Source organism: Ambystoma mexicanum, chromosome 9 (assembly GCF_040938575.1).
Source record: "Ambystoma mexicanum isolate Mex_15411 chromosome 9, UKY_AmexF1_1, whole genome shotgun sequence".
NCBI lineage: Eukaryota > Metazoa > Chordata > Amphibia > Caudata > Ambystomatidae > Ambystoma > Ambystoma mexicanum.
Genome location: NC_090931.1, coordinates 516,833,670 through 516,848,059, shown reverse-complemented (window position 1 = coordinate 516,848,059; position 14,390 = coordinate 516,833,670).

Below are 14,390 nucleotides of genomic sequence, written 5' to 3'. Positions count from 1 at the left end.
CCTCATTAAAAGGCTCCATGACAATCTTGGTATCTCGGAGCGGGCACTGGCCTGGCTGACCTCCTTCCTAACTGACTGCTCTTCCAAAGTCATACTGGGTACCTTCTCTTCCCCTACTTCCTTCTCCAGTGGTGTCCCCTGGGTTCCAGTCTTTCGTCTAGGCTCTTTAACATCTACCTTACTCTGCTGGCACACCTCATTTCCTCATTCTCACTCAACTTCCAGTGCTATGCTGAAAACACACAACTCTTCTTCAAACTTCCTGCAGACTCCCCTGCACCCTCCATCATTCATGACTGCCACTCAGCCATCCAGGCCTGGTGTACTTCGAATGATCTCTGCCTCAATGTCAGCAAAACAGAGATCCTTGCTTTTGGGACCCCGGCACCCTACTTCTTCCCTTCATTCTGACCTTCCATGGGCTCTCCCCTGCTCCCTCCTTGGAAGCCACAAACCCCAGAATCATCTTTGACCTCTCTCTCTCCTTCCTCCCTCATACTCACGACATTGTCAAGAAGTCCCACATAAGCCTTTTTTCTAACTTTGGACTCCCACACCAAACCACAATATAAACTTGCCAACAAAAGACGTGAATCATTTTCAAAAACAACCCCCAATTTCCCCTTATCCCACCCCCTTCCACCGCCCCCCCTAACCCCAACTGACCCCAAGTGTACCCTCCCCCACCCACACTGCCTGCTCCCAACTAGCAGTGAAATATCCCACCCTGACCCACACTTACAGGCCAACATGGGCAACACCCTGGGGGCGCCTGATTCTGCCACCGAAAGGACCTGGCTGCTTCACCTACTACCAGGTGGAGGCCCAAGCATCAACAAGAGTACTCAGTCACTGGAGTCTCTGGTGGCTATCATACGGGGCAGGTGGGCCATGTAGCCATTGAAAATCCAGTGGGGTAGGTCAGATCCCTGGGGGAAAACGCAAGTAGAGGGAGTGATAGGGGAGAGGAAAGACCCCAGTTCCACCTGGGATAGGCTGTCGGAGTGAAAGGAGGTTAGCCATGCCAAGGCCTGATCAGTGATGACGAGGGTGTTGTGGTTCACCGTATCGAAGGCAGAGGAGAGGTCAAGTAGAATGAGGACAGGGGGAGAGTTACAACCAAGATTTGAGAGCATATCTTCACAGGTGTTCAGAAGAGCAGTTTCCATGCCTCTGGATGGTCTAAAACCAGACTGGTGGTCGTGGAAGGAGCCAACAGATTCAGTCCGGAGGGTACACAGGGAAATAGCAAACTTCACCAGGAGTTTGCCCAGGAAAGGAGTGATAGAGATTGGGCGATAGTTTTCCAGGAGAGGGTGCACAAGGGAGTGCTTAAGAGCAGTGGTGGGGAAAACTCCAGTGGCGAAGGAGAGGTTGCAGAGGTCAGCAAAGGCTGGAGCGAGAGAGTCAATGTTGTCCTTGATGATTTTGGAGGGACAGGGGTCCACCTGTTTGGAGGAGGCTTTCATAGACCAGACTTGTCTAGTAACCTCCTCAGGTGTGACAGGAGAGACAGAAGGGTAGGGGTGGAGGTGGCCAAGGGTGGTATAAGAGATGTTGCTACATGAGGTGGTGAGGAAGAGAGGGAGGATAAGATATCTAGTGTTTTTGAGGCGAGTGTGCAGCCAGGGCCAAGCAAATTGCCTGGGTGGGTGCAATGGTGGAGGAGGCTGCGTTAGGGTTGGCTGATTCCTTGCAGACTTTGAAAAGTGTGTCCGTGTTATTGGATACCGCAGAGATGCAGGCTTGTTTAAAGACTCCTTTCTGGGAGTGGATGCAGAGTCTATACTGTCTTTGGAGGAGTCGGCAGGCCAGTTTGTCAGAGGGTGGGCCAGAGGAATCCCATTTCCATTTGGATGCCCTGCACTTGTGTTTAAGGGAAGCCGATTTGGAGTCATACCAAGAGTTGCACTTTTTGGTAGGCTTCAGTCGTACCCTCATGACAGAGGCAAGAATATAAAGAGTATTGGAAACAGAGAGGTTAAAGTTTGAGAGGGCTGTCGCAGGGTGGGAGTCAGTCGCAGGAGTGGAAGGAGCATAATAGGTGGAGGCAAAGGCAGATACAGAGACTCTTTTCATGGGTCGTATGACCTTACAGAGGGCAGGTAGTGCCGGGCTTACCTATGCAAGGGGAGAATAGAGCTTCAAATGAGAAGAGAGGAGAAAATTATCAGTCCAGGGGAGAGAAGTAGTGAGAGGGATAGATAGCTGAATGTCAGTTCAGAAGAGAGCATCCAAGGTGTGGCCAGCGCTGTGCATTGGGCCAGACGGTAAGATGGAAAGAAAGGGAGTCGAAAAGGTTGCATAAAGGTCTTAAGGAATCAGGTGAGTCGAGATGGATGTTGGGATCACCCCGTAGGAGGAGATGAGAAGAGGAGGAAAGGAGAGAGGAGGCCAGGTCAGCCCATTACGAAAGGAAGAAGGAGGGCTGAGCAGGTGGCCGATAGAAGGTAGACAGCAGCAGTGAAGAACTTGGAGAGAGGGACAGCCTGCAGATCAGGCCCTCAAAGGATCAGTATGCCTGAGTGGGAATGACGGACACAGGGATACACTCAGGGAAGATCAATGCTACTCCCCCACCTGGTCTGTTTGGTCTAGGAAGAGAGAGTATTGTGTAGCCTTCTGGGAGAAGTGTGTCACAACTTGTGACAGAGCAATCATTGAACCAGGTTTCGGTGATGGCAAGAACATCACAATCTAGGAGTTCAAGGAGGTTGCAAATGTCAGAGGAGTGTTTGACAGCTGAGCTAGGGTTTACCATGGCAATGTAGAACAGATTGCAATCAGTGAAAGACTTACGGGGGCAGCAGGGGACAGTGGGCCCCCCTAAGTGACGATAGTGCCCGAGGGACAGAGGTAGAAGGGGGCAGAGGAGCCAAGGCTGGTAAGGGAGCCGGGACAATCATGGGTCAGGAGGGAGTCAGTGCGGGAGGCATCACAGGGGGCAAGGGAGCCCCAGATACAGTGTTAGTGGGTGACTGGTTTACCTAAGAGGAGAAGGCAGACGGGGTTGTCAATGTGTGGGGTGGTGGCAAGAAAGCCATGGTGAGGGTAGAAGGGTGGTTTGGAGGTGGCAAGGGAGCCTAGGTGGGCACAGCTGGCATGGGAGCCAGGGCTGCTGATGGAGCTGGTGCAGAAGGTGGAGGGAGGTTGATAAGGCAGGGGAGGAGCCTATCAAAGAGTAGAATGTTGGGTTGAGGACCCTGGACCATGATGGTACCATTGCAGTAGACATTGATGATGATCCTGGAGGTGGAGAGGGCAAGAAGTACCTCCCAGCGGGTGCCACCATTGATGGGCAAAGAAGAGAAAGGAGAGAGATGAACGATCATATTGAGAGTCCATAGGACGGGTGAGGGAACGACAGAGTATGTCTGAGGGTCTCTCTGGCAGAGGCAATGACGTAGGTGCCTGCAATCGGAAGCCCTGGGTTAGAGCTCAGTATGTCCTTCTTGAGGTTCTTCCTGACAGACTTAGTAAGGGGTGAAGAATAAGAGATAGAGAAGCAGTTTGAGAAGATAGGAAAGATAGATAGCGTGATAGCAAACTGCAGAGAGTGAGGTACACTTAACCATGCTGAGGCCACAGAGGCGCAGCGAGCGCAGTAGGTAGAGGGGGGAGGGGGGAGACAGGGAACAAGACTGGGAGAAAAACAATGGGAGCTGGGGGAGGTAATATGCACAGAAAAACAGTGAGCACGCAGAGGAAGGGGAGGTAGCGGGTGTAGGGTTGAGGGGAATAACAGCACAGAGGGACAATGGGACCGAGGAAGGGTGAAGGAACCGGTAGCAGACTAGACACATCTGGACAGGGGATTCAAGAGAGGACTGGGCATGACAAGGAGGGAAAAGGAGAGTAGCAGGGAAAGGGAGAGGAGGGGTGAGCGAGAAGGGGGGGTGAGGGAAGAGAGGATGAGAAGAGATTTGGCAGAACGCATAACAGAGGGAATAAGTGAGACGAGGAGCTATGATGATCCGTTGCTGATGAGTCTTATGATGGTGAGACTTGGATCAATGTAGCCAATCTAGTGTTGGCGTAGAAGAATGAGAAGGCACAGATTGGTGTTCAGATTGCTACTCAGGATGCTGCACGATTTGGTATTGAGTAGAGAGTCAGGACGCGCAAGATGAGGAGTAGGCAGCGAGAAGTGGTAGGGACCAAGTTGGAAGGAGGTTGGAAGAGGCTCAGCTGCAAGGACTGTATGGATGGTGGCAGAGAGTCAGGGCACATTAGGAAATGAGGAGTGGTTGGGCCTGAGCTAGGAAGGAAGTGAGAAGGGACAGTTGCAGGGACTATGTGGTAGGTAGAAGCCAAGGAGAGTAGTACTGGTTGGGCCCAGGCTGGAAATGAGGTGGGAGGAGGCTCAACTGTGGAGAGTGAGAGACGGGTGTCAGGTACGCAGAAGGAAGGGTAAGCGTTGGGGCAATTAGCGTGTGCAAGGAAGACCCAAGGTGTGGGGGGATCGGTAGGAGAGACTGTGTGGTAGGGTAGGGGAGTTCTTCGGCAGCAAAGACAGATGGAAGCCCCAGGTTGAGATGGAGGCTCAGGTAGTAGGCACTGTTGTGTAACAGATGGAAGTGCTAGGTTGTGGGGAGGACACTGAGCTCAGAGGGTGTGCTGGTCACCAAGCGTGGTGGGGGCAGAGCCAGGCCGCAGGTGGGTGGCCCGCAATGGTGTAAGCGCAATTCGTTGATCAGCCGCCTGCTGTAGCAGAAGGAAGTGCTGGGGAGCGGGAGGAAACAGTGATCCTGGGGATAATGTAGGCCTGTGATCAGAAGGAGGCCACGGTGGGGGTATTGCTGGAGCTGTTGACATAAGGTGCACTGCGGTGCAGATGAAATCCGACAGCCAGTGGCCAGCTGTAGCTGATGGAACTATCGGGCAGGCTGCGCAGCAGTGTTGATGCAGGTCATTAACCAGTGGCCCGATACAGTAGATAGAAGTGCTGGGCTGGACAGCAGTGATGCAAACCGTTGATCAGTGGTTCACTGCAGCAGATGGATGTGTCGGGCTGCGCAGCAGTGCGGATGCAGTCCGCCAGACACAGAGATCCCGGAGACAATACTGGCCTGTGATCAGAAGGATGCAGTCTGCCAACCAGTGGCCCTCTGTAGTAGATGGAAATGCCGTGCTGCGTAGGGGTGTGGATGCAATCCAAGGACAGTGGTCTGCCACCGCAGATGGAAGTGCTGGGGTGCGGGAGGACACCGCCACCCTGGAAGTTGCACTGGCCACCGAGTGGGAAGAGACCGCAGCGGCATGCCACCGCAGATGGAGGTGCTGGTCGGCACTGCTGCCCTAGAGGCCGCTGAGCTGGAAGAGGCCGGAGCGGGGTAAGGGCGCTGATCAAAAGAGGCAGGGGCAGGCTGGAAATTGCCAAAAGAGGGCCTTCACTGGAGTGGATGCCAGCAGCGGATGGCGGAAGGCCGCTGATCGGGAAGAGGTAGCAGCAGAGGCAGGCTGGAAACCACCAAAGGACAGCTCGCAGCGGAGTGGATGCCAGGAGCGGATGAGTCGCCGAGCCCGTTTGAGGTGGCAATGCAGAAATGGGCCCTCGCCGGAGCCCACAGCACAGAAAAAGGCACAAAGTGGTGTGGATGCCAGCAGCAGATGAGTCGCCGAGCTCGTTCGAGGTGGCTAGGCAGAAATTGGCCCACGCCGCAACCCACAGCATACAGAGGCGGGCAGGCACGAAGGACCAGGAGGTCTCGCCGACAACGGAGCAGGAGGCGGCCTCACCGAGGGGCCGGAAAAGGACCAGGTTAACGCCGATCCGATTTTCAATGAAACTGCTGTCGGAGGAGCCCCCGGGCTCAAAGCAGGATCGGAAAGAGGTAGGATGGTAAATTGCTGTTTTTATTGATTTATTTGTAAAAGATTCAGCCTGAAGTGAGGAGGCGCCGGTTCAGGCAGCCGAGCTTCTACTCCCCCTGATGGAATTGCTCTGTAAACCATGTTCCTTGTAAGCAGAAAAGAATATGCCCCTTTAATATATTGCAGGTCTCTGAGCAGTTTTTCAAAGCCCAGTTACCCCTGCAATTCCAGCTGGCCACGGACAACAGGTTGGAAACATTAAGTATTAGGCTCAGACCTTGAAGTTGGGTAATGGAGTCCCGCAGAGTTAGAGCCAGCCATCTCAAACTCGAATCCGAATTTACCTCCTCGATTTCGGATTTATTATTTACTGTCTGATGTTTGAGAGGTGCAGCCCTATCCAATATGACTTTCTCCAGATCATACCCAAACTTATGAAAAGTTTCTGATTTTCTTAGCACCATATTCATAACTGTACCAGAGTTAAACACCACTCTTACAAAGTCATATCTAAGTGGGTGGACAAAGTCCACCAAATTTAAATCCCCTGACGTAATTAAAGAGAGGCTGGTGATTTCCCCGTAAATTGCCAAGATCATGGGGCGATTTAGTGACACAGGCCCAGCATTTGTGAACAAGTATTGAACTATGATGCTAGGGTGATCGGGATAGCGCAGCGGTCTTAAGTCCACTTCCAAACCTTGTTTACTGTGGATACCATCCTCAGTCCTTCCCTCGTCGGAAGGGTAGAGCAAAACCTCCCCGGGCTTACACTTCCTTTTATTGGATGGTCAAACGTGTTACTGCGGAAAAGTGGATTTGGAGAAGGTCTCACATCCAAAGATACATTCTGATTTCTATTTGTAACATCAACAGTCGGCCCACTACTTAGGTGTTCTGAGGAAGTGACCTCTTGACTCACATTTTCTTTGGCCGAAGAGACAATGCCAGTCCTATCTAAAGAACCAACAATGCCTTCCATACCCTCGGCAGAGGGGGAATCAGAATCCATGCTCCCCTTAGGATACTTGTTAAAATTGACCACCACTGCCGGAGTAAGGGAACTATCACTTAGGGGTCCTTGATGTGCCAGGTTGGGTGCCCCTGTAACCTGTTCTCCCGTCATAAGCCCAATAACCTTCTTGATCACCCTCTCCAAGGCCAAGTCGCCTGCCCCAATTTGCCCCACTCCTTGATCCCAGGCAGAGACTACCCCAGGACAAACAGGTCCTGGAACCTCAGGACCACCACCCTTGTCCGGTTTATTGAGAAGCTTCATACGACCTGGACCATTTAGTTGTACACATTCCCCTACAGCTTGTACATCCAGAATAGGGTATCTAATTATGTTAGTTTTAACTGGGATGCTATTGCTCCCCTACCTCACCACAACTAGGGGTATACAATTCATCCGGGCCCACCCCCTCCAATGGACCTTTGTCCCCATTCGATGTTATGTTTAGTCCTGAGATCGTCTTTAGAGGCAGGGGTTGAGGCTCTCTAGGACTCCCCTTCTCACAGATATTCACTATGGGCACTAATGGCCCCCCTGTGATGGACACTTTTTTATTAAGTTTTATAGGAAAAAAATCAAGGAGGCTTCCCTTTGCCAATTGATCATGCGGGGGACGGCCAACTATACCTCCAGCCAGTTGTTTACTAAGTCCCTTGTTTTTAAGGGTCCCCAGTATTGTCTCAGATGCAAGTGTTCCCACTGAGGCCTGACAAATAATTGCATCATCCCCATCCACGGGAAGTTGTGGCTCTACGATCTCCCGAGCCCCCACCTCTGTCACCAAATTACGCCAATCGTTTTTGGTTGATTTTTTAGATTTCCGCTTGTTACCCATTTCATTTTTTTCTGCCCAGACTTTTTTGTTTCTTTTTTTTGTTTTTGATTGATATCTTTTTTATGGATGGCAGCCATGGTGGATTGTCTCGGATTACCTAAGTCACCGGCGACCTCCGGGACCTGGCTGCACACATCCGATAAAGGACAGCTTCCTGCTTCTACAGCCCCTACCCCAATTGATTCCCAATAATCGTTGGATCCTGCTAAACATTTCTCTAAATTACCATGATGGACTTCCTGGTTTTTTTTGTGTTTTCAATAGCCAAAATAAGCTGTTTGAACAGCGTGGTGTGCAGGCAAAGTTCTTCCAGAATTTTCCCATTGATTATATCTTCAAGAGTTGAGTCCCCCTGAGTTTCCACTGGGGCTAGTTGTGCTGAAGATAATTCCCATTCTGACTCTCTGACCAAAGGATATTGAGACAAGGCCAGCAGGGAATTATCCAAGCTAAGTTGGGGTTGGCTATCCCCCGTCATCCCCATCTGAGGAGGCCCCAAAATATCACCCTCACCATAGTTGTTTTTTACCCTTCTCCAGATTCAATTAATAAAATAGCATCTTCCCCAATGTCTCCCACGGTACCCAGTTAATATGTCGAAAAAATAATTTCGAATGACAAAAATGTAGAAAAAATTATACCTAAAATTCTATTTTCGAATGTCTTATTTTTTTATTTACATGTTTTTTTGTTTGTTTCACGAGTTAAAAAAGGGTTAAAAAAAAGGGGGGTTTAAAAAAAGACATTCAAATTTTTGAATTTTTTTTGAGGTATCATTTTTTCGACATTTTGCCATTCGAAATTATGTAATTCGAAATAGTCACTATAAACCGTCTCCCACATCATTCACACCCTGTGTAGCTAAATCCATGGGGAAACGGGGGGATGGGGGTAGAGGCATAGCCATTCTTAGCGTCCCCCGGTGTGGTGTAAATACTAAGGGAGCTGACAAGATATCATTAAAAGGCCGCACTTCAGCCATAGTTTCTCTTATAGTTAATGATACAGTTCTTTGGTACGTGTAAAGCTCACGTTTACCTTTCTTCATAACACGCACCATTCATACACCACGCAATTAAAATGACACCACCACTATCATATATGGAATTGTCTCATATGTTAAGTGGACTCATTGCAGTATTCTGAATGTTATCAGGTAAGAGGTTCAGCTTTACAGTAGCTGCGAGTCGTGGGTACTTCAAAAATAAAGCCGCGCCGCGCAACTAAGTCACTCCTCTTGTTTAGAAAACCCAGCCCATCCCACCAGCACACAAGTCCAACCCACATTCTCTCGCTACAAAACTGGCAAGAGGGTTTCTCTATCAACAACAACAGTTGCTTTAACAGGTTGTAGTACGGGAATCCGGGAAACAATCTTTTTGCCTCACGACAGGCAGTGAGCACTTCCTCTGCTCCTTATAGGCACAGTCCAAGTCCAAAACAGAACGCACCAGAAAAGGTGCCACAAATGAGGGTCAGAGCATGAACTCCAGCTCAACGGCACCTCACTTCCTGGACTTGTACCCAGTGCAGTTTAATTGCCTTCTGGGGAGCATTCTAGCGAGTCTGTAGCGGGTCCATAGATGATATTTCTGGGGCAGCTCTACTGATCACTGTTAGGCAGAATCCAGTGCAATTCTCTTAGGGAGCACTACACCAGATTAGGACTACAGGTGAGAACAATAAATCCCCTTTGGTATCAGTCTGTATCACAAAGATTTCGTTGGTAGCTGTGGCTAAGCAGTCAGACTTATTTCAAGAGGGAGATGAGCAGTATTCAGGGTTTACACAATAGGCAGTACAATACTATGGAGCAAGGAAAAACTGACCAAAGCTTTGTATCAAAAAGAGAATATATTTATTCTATACACTTCTAGTTTCAACACATAGATCACAGTTGATAAAGTAAATTAAGTTTAGTCAAGGGAAAGCATGTACAACTCCCTATTCAATTGTAGACAAGTTTGCGGTAGAGTGAAAACTGAGCAAAATGGCACAGTGAAAATCAACTACAAATGGCACTCTAACAATTTAACCAAAGGGAGGGAAAGCACAAGTTAAATTGAAATATCTTCAGACAATCAGTAGCAACACTTCCCTGAAGTTTTGTGAACAAGTAATGCACAGTAACACTTTAGCAGAAAGATAAGTGAATGAAAACTGAGCAAAATGGCACTCTACAAGTTAAAACAGTAGGTAGGAAGAGGGGTTTAGAAGATATAGGGGCATCCACACATTTCTCACTGAAAACCAATCTAGTGAGAGCAGATCTAACAAATCAGCCAGAGTCAATAGGCCTGAGCCAGAGTCAGTGGTACAGGACCAAGAGCTTAGGAGCAAAAATGTTCTTGTAGCTGCAGTCAAGTCTTTAGTAGAAAAATATTGAAGAGGTAGATGCGAGGGGAAAGACAATGTTAAGAGAGAGGGCGGCCGACCCCACAAGTAGTTAAAGGATTTAAAACACCTTTATGGCTACCACGAGAAAGGGCGGCCTGGCGGAACAATGTACCTTAAATGTGAAGAAGTGGCTCCTGCGGTGGCGGTTGTTCCTGGTAGTTCCTGCAGGTTGAGGGGTCCAACAGAGGAAGAGAGGCTCTCGTTGTGGAGGAAGGTTCGAGTCGCTGCATTACCCAGGGATGAAACCAGCCGCGGTGCTGCCAAACAAAGTTTAAAAGGTAGGCTCCTTTTAATCGCGGTCCAGGTCGATAGCTGCCTGGCTATCCGGTCTCCAAGTGTGGGGCACTGTCGATTCGACAAAGGCAGGTCCGAGGAAGCGATAGGTGAACTGGTTGACACCACCAGCTCAAGGGAAGGAGGCTATTTCGCTGAAGATCTCATCTCGTCGTGTGGAAGAAAAGTGGTGAGACAATCCGGCAGGGCTTCCCCGGTGGTGTAGATGCTGAAGATGTCTGTGGCTTCTCTCCCCTTCGGTTCCGTAGTTCCAGTGGCGACGTCTTGCTTTTCCAGTCCTCAGGACCCTGCTTTATGCAGAAAGAGACCCATTCATACAGCCTAGCTGTCACTCACACAGTGGAGTGGTGGTCTTGGCGGGAGACCCTCCAGCCTATCAGGTTAGAGTGCGACCTGAGTTGCTGTGGCAACTCTGTCCAGGGGTTCTACTCCCCCTCCCAAACAACAGACCCACCCCAGACTCAGAGGCGCCGAAAGGAGGGCTTTTTGGCAGAAGCCCGCCAAAAGAGCGAACAAAGGATCCCCGACCTCGGTTAAGAATATGGAGTAAGACTCGAGAAAGAAGTTTTATCAAAGTTCTGGCAAATAAAACCTACCGGAGTAAAGTTAATAATAAAATAAACCGGCGGTATGTTAGAGGCTGTCAGTAAAAGTGTTAGCCTCGAACAATGGGAAAATCCCATAGGGAAATATTTGCGGTCAAATATAAAAAGGTAGTAACCACTGCCACCAGCCAGAAACTTTGTAGAGGGGGACTTTTAGGTACCCTCTCGAAAATTAACATAGGGGGAAAAACTATTAACCCCTTCCAGTACTTCCATATTAAGATGGGTTGTACTGGTTTAGTTCATAGAGATTGACTAGTAAAGTCAATGGGGACTTTACATGCCCTGGGAGACAGTAGTCAGCCCCAGGGTATGGAGTCTATGTTTGGGGGTCGCTACGACACCCCTGTGTCACGGCACGGAGGGTGCTGTGTAACACATGTGCATAAAGATGGTTCCTGTGTGTGAGAGAAAAGATCCCATAGGCATTAAACACAAAAATAGCCTAGAACTCACATAGCAAAGATGCCTAAGAGTGGGAAAAAGAGTCTCACTCTTAGCAGGTAAAAAGAAATAAACCCATCAGATCCAGCAAAGCTGCTGGGGGACTCTATAGGTAAGGGAAATTAGCCATAAGTGAGAATTCTCCCTAACAATCACATACATGTCGGGTACTACCAGAATCAACTCCCAAAAAGCAATCATATGGACAAAACGGTACCTCACCCGTTTTTCGAGTACCAGCACGTTTCCAATCACGGGCGGCCAGTCAGAGTTCTGTCAGCCAGCCACCAGTTCCCGCCAGCTCCCACCGATTCCTTATCCTGCTGCACCCGGCAACGCTCCCCCGGCCACCCACAGCCACGGTACGGCACAGCCGCTGCACTTGAGCCCGACAACGCTCGAAACAGCTTCTTTTCTTCTTCCTTCTTTCTGGTTAGAAGAAAGCACCTACGAGGTTCTCCCACTCTACGTCAAGCCGCACTGTGATGCTTCACAGCTGCTTCTGACGCTTCCGTCATTACACATTATGTGTAATTTTCCCTCCAGTTGTGGACACCCCAACTTTTTGCTGATTGTCTGACTTTACCAGAGGAGCCCAGCCTTCTGCTGCACTCCACTGGGCTTTTCGCTCACTTTTTATGGGGAAACTGAGATGCCCTTAAGACAGTCAGTACTGGGAGACTTTGTTTCCCTTAGTCCTTTCCAATGTTGCAACTTTTCTGCAACATGTAACAAGTGTACAATGTCCCTTCCAGTACAGTGCACTTGGTTCTATTAGTCATTTTCAAAGGCCGTAGATACCCAAAGGATTTTTTAGGAGAAGTGCAGATGTGCCTTGGACAGGGCTGGTGGCAGCTTATCATTTCGAATATTTTTAACCCTTTCCTGCCAGGGAACCACAATTACCGTGTTTGGCACAAATAGGGGGCCTGGCTCCAAAATGGCCATGCCACGTGGTTCTTTGTCCTGTCCTTTGGCCATCTTGCCCCTTCACCTTCCCCAGGTCGAGCCGACCCGGGTCAGTCCTCATTTTGCCATGCATTCACCCGCGAAACGCCAAGCATTCGCAGGCTTCTGCATGCCTTCTGTGTGTGCCTCCAGGATGTGGGCTGGGATGTCTGTCCCAATACACATCCTGGGTGCCAGAGAGTCTGGAGTGCAGTGAATGACTGGGACCACTGTGGTCTGTGATTGGTCCATGTATGCTATGCCTGTATGTGAGCAGATCTCCGATTGGGTCCTCTTCATTTTGGCACAAAGGAGATTCTGGATATGAGAAGGCCGCAATCACCCATACCATGTCGGTCTCTTGAGTGCTCACTGAACGAAAGATAGGATCCAAGTATCCTGAAATTAAGAAGCTGAGTCGAGGAACTGCTGGTGCCCCGCTGGAAGGTTTGGCACCCTGAGCCCGCTGTCATCCTGTGGGACCCCTCCGCATCTGGTCGTCCTAGAATGTCTGCGAAGACGTTTCGACCCATTGAAATAGTGGGACCAACTATTCTCAGCACCTTCATCAAACCCTGCAAGTAAGCCTTCTCGGAAGTGTCCCTGGGCCATCCAGTGGGCTGACCAGACTCTTTGCCCTGATACCGCCGCCGTTTCGAGGAGGCCCTCGAAACTTGGTACGTCGCTAGCTCTGTGTTCACAGCACCCTCACACCGAATATCGTACAATTGCCGTTCCCAGGTCTGGAGTAAAGTGAGTGCGCCCGAACCGGAGTATATACGGTTACCGTGTCGCCCAGCCGAGGTGACAAACTTTGCAGGTGCCCTGCATTTGTGCCCCTCTTGCCCCTGAACCCTGCTGCAGTGAAACTGGCCTGATCCATCCACCAGGAGCGGAGAAATCGCCACTGTCCCATTTGGGAATCATCGCTGTATGTTCGCCGCTGAAAGCCGCAGAGCCGCCAAATTGCTGCACTTGAACCTGCAATCGAAGTGGACTCAACTGCTGAAGTTTGGTCTGGGGTGCGCCAGGGGTCAGTGAGTAATCGCAACTCTAACCGGTGGCCCCTAGCACCTCCATCAATTTTTACGCACAAGTGCCCCGAGGGTCCCTATCCTTCCCACTGCTAGTGCAGACCCTGTTTTGCCCATCTGCATTACCGCATGCGCCAGCATTGCAAGTACATTTGAGCATTAGGCTCCACTCTTCTTAGGGATTGGACTGCCTCTCAGTTAGGTTTGTTGGATGCAGAAGGTACTAAAGACTATTTGCACTGCCAGTTTCCTTCCCATTTTAGGTTGTGGACCCATTTCGTGCATTAACCCTTTAGACCCCATTGGTCTTGTATATATGTATTTAGATAGCATTGTGTTGGCTTAAAAGTGTTACTGTGATTTGATTTGTATGTTGAAAATCAAAGGCCTTGAAATAAATGTATTTGTATTTTTAATATATATACACCTGACTGGGGGTGATTTGTAAGTGTCCTTTGCTCTGTGTGCTTATTTAGGTCTGTGTGCTTATTTAGGTCTTTCAGTCACCTCCACCCGTCTTGACCGCCGCCAAGCTACCTTGATTGGTCTGGCTTGTCCAGAAGGATACCTTGTTCCAAGAAACTAGGCTGGTCTTCTGAACCTCTGCCCACCAGGTCAGAGTTCAGAAATCCGTCTTAACACTGAGGAACCCTTATCCATAGGAACCCCGGGGAAGGAGTCGCTGCGCTGTTGAGGCGTGCTAAACAGAGAGCCTACCTTGTCTTGGCGAGAGGCCCTAGAGACAAAGTCCTTAAGGTGAGGTGGGGGAGAAACGTGGAATATCTCCCTCCACTGCAACAACTGATTCGTCAATCCCCTGTGACATGCAAGCCAAATATGTGTCCCAGCGGTGGTCGGGCCCCCAACACTCAAGACAGAGTGCATGAGGGTTTGAGGCTGGGAATTAGTTAGCAGAAAGCTAAAAAAGTCTCTGCGCTGGCTGCCAGGTCCAACACTGTCCGTGCAGAAAAAGGGAGAGGTGAGACGCTGGAGGGCAGGGCATA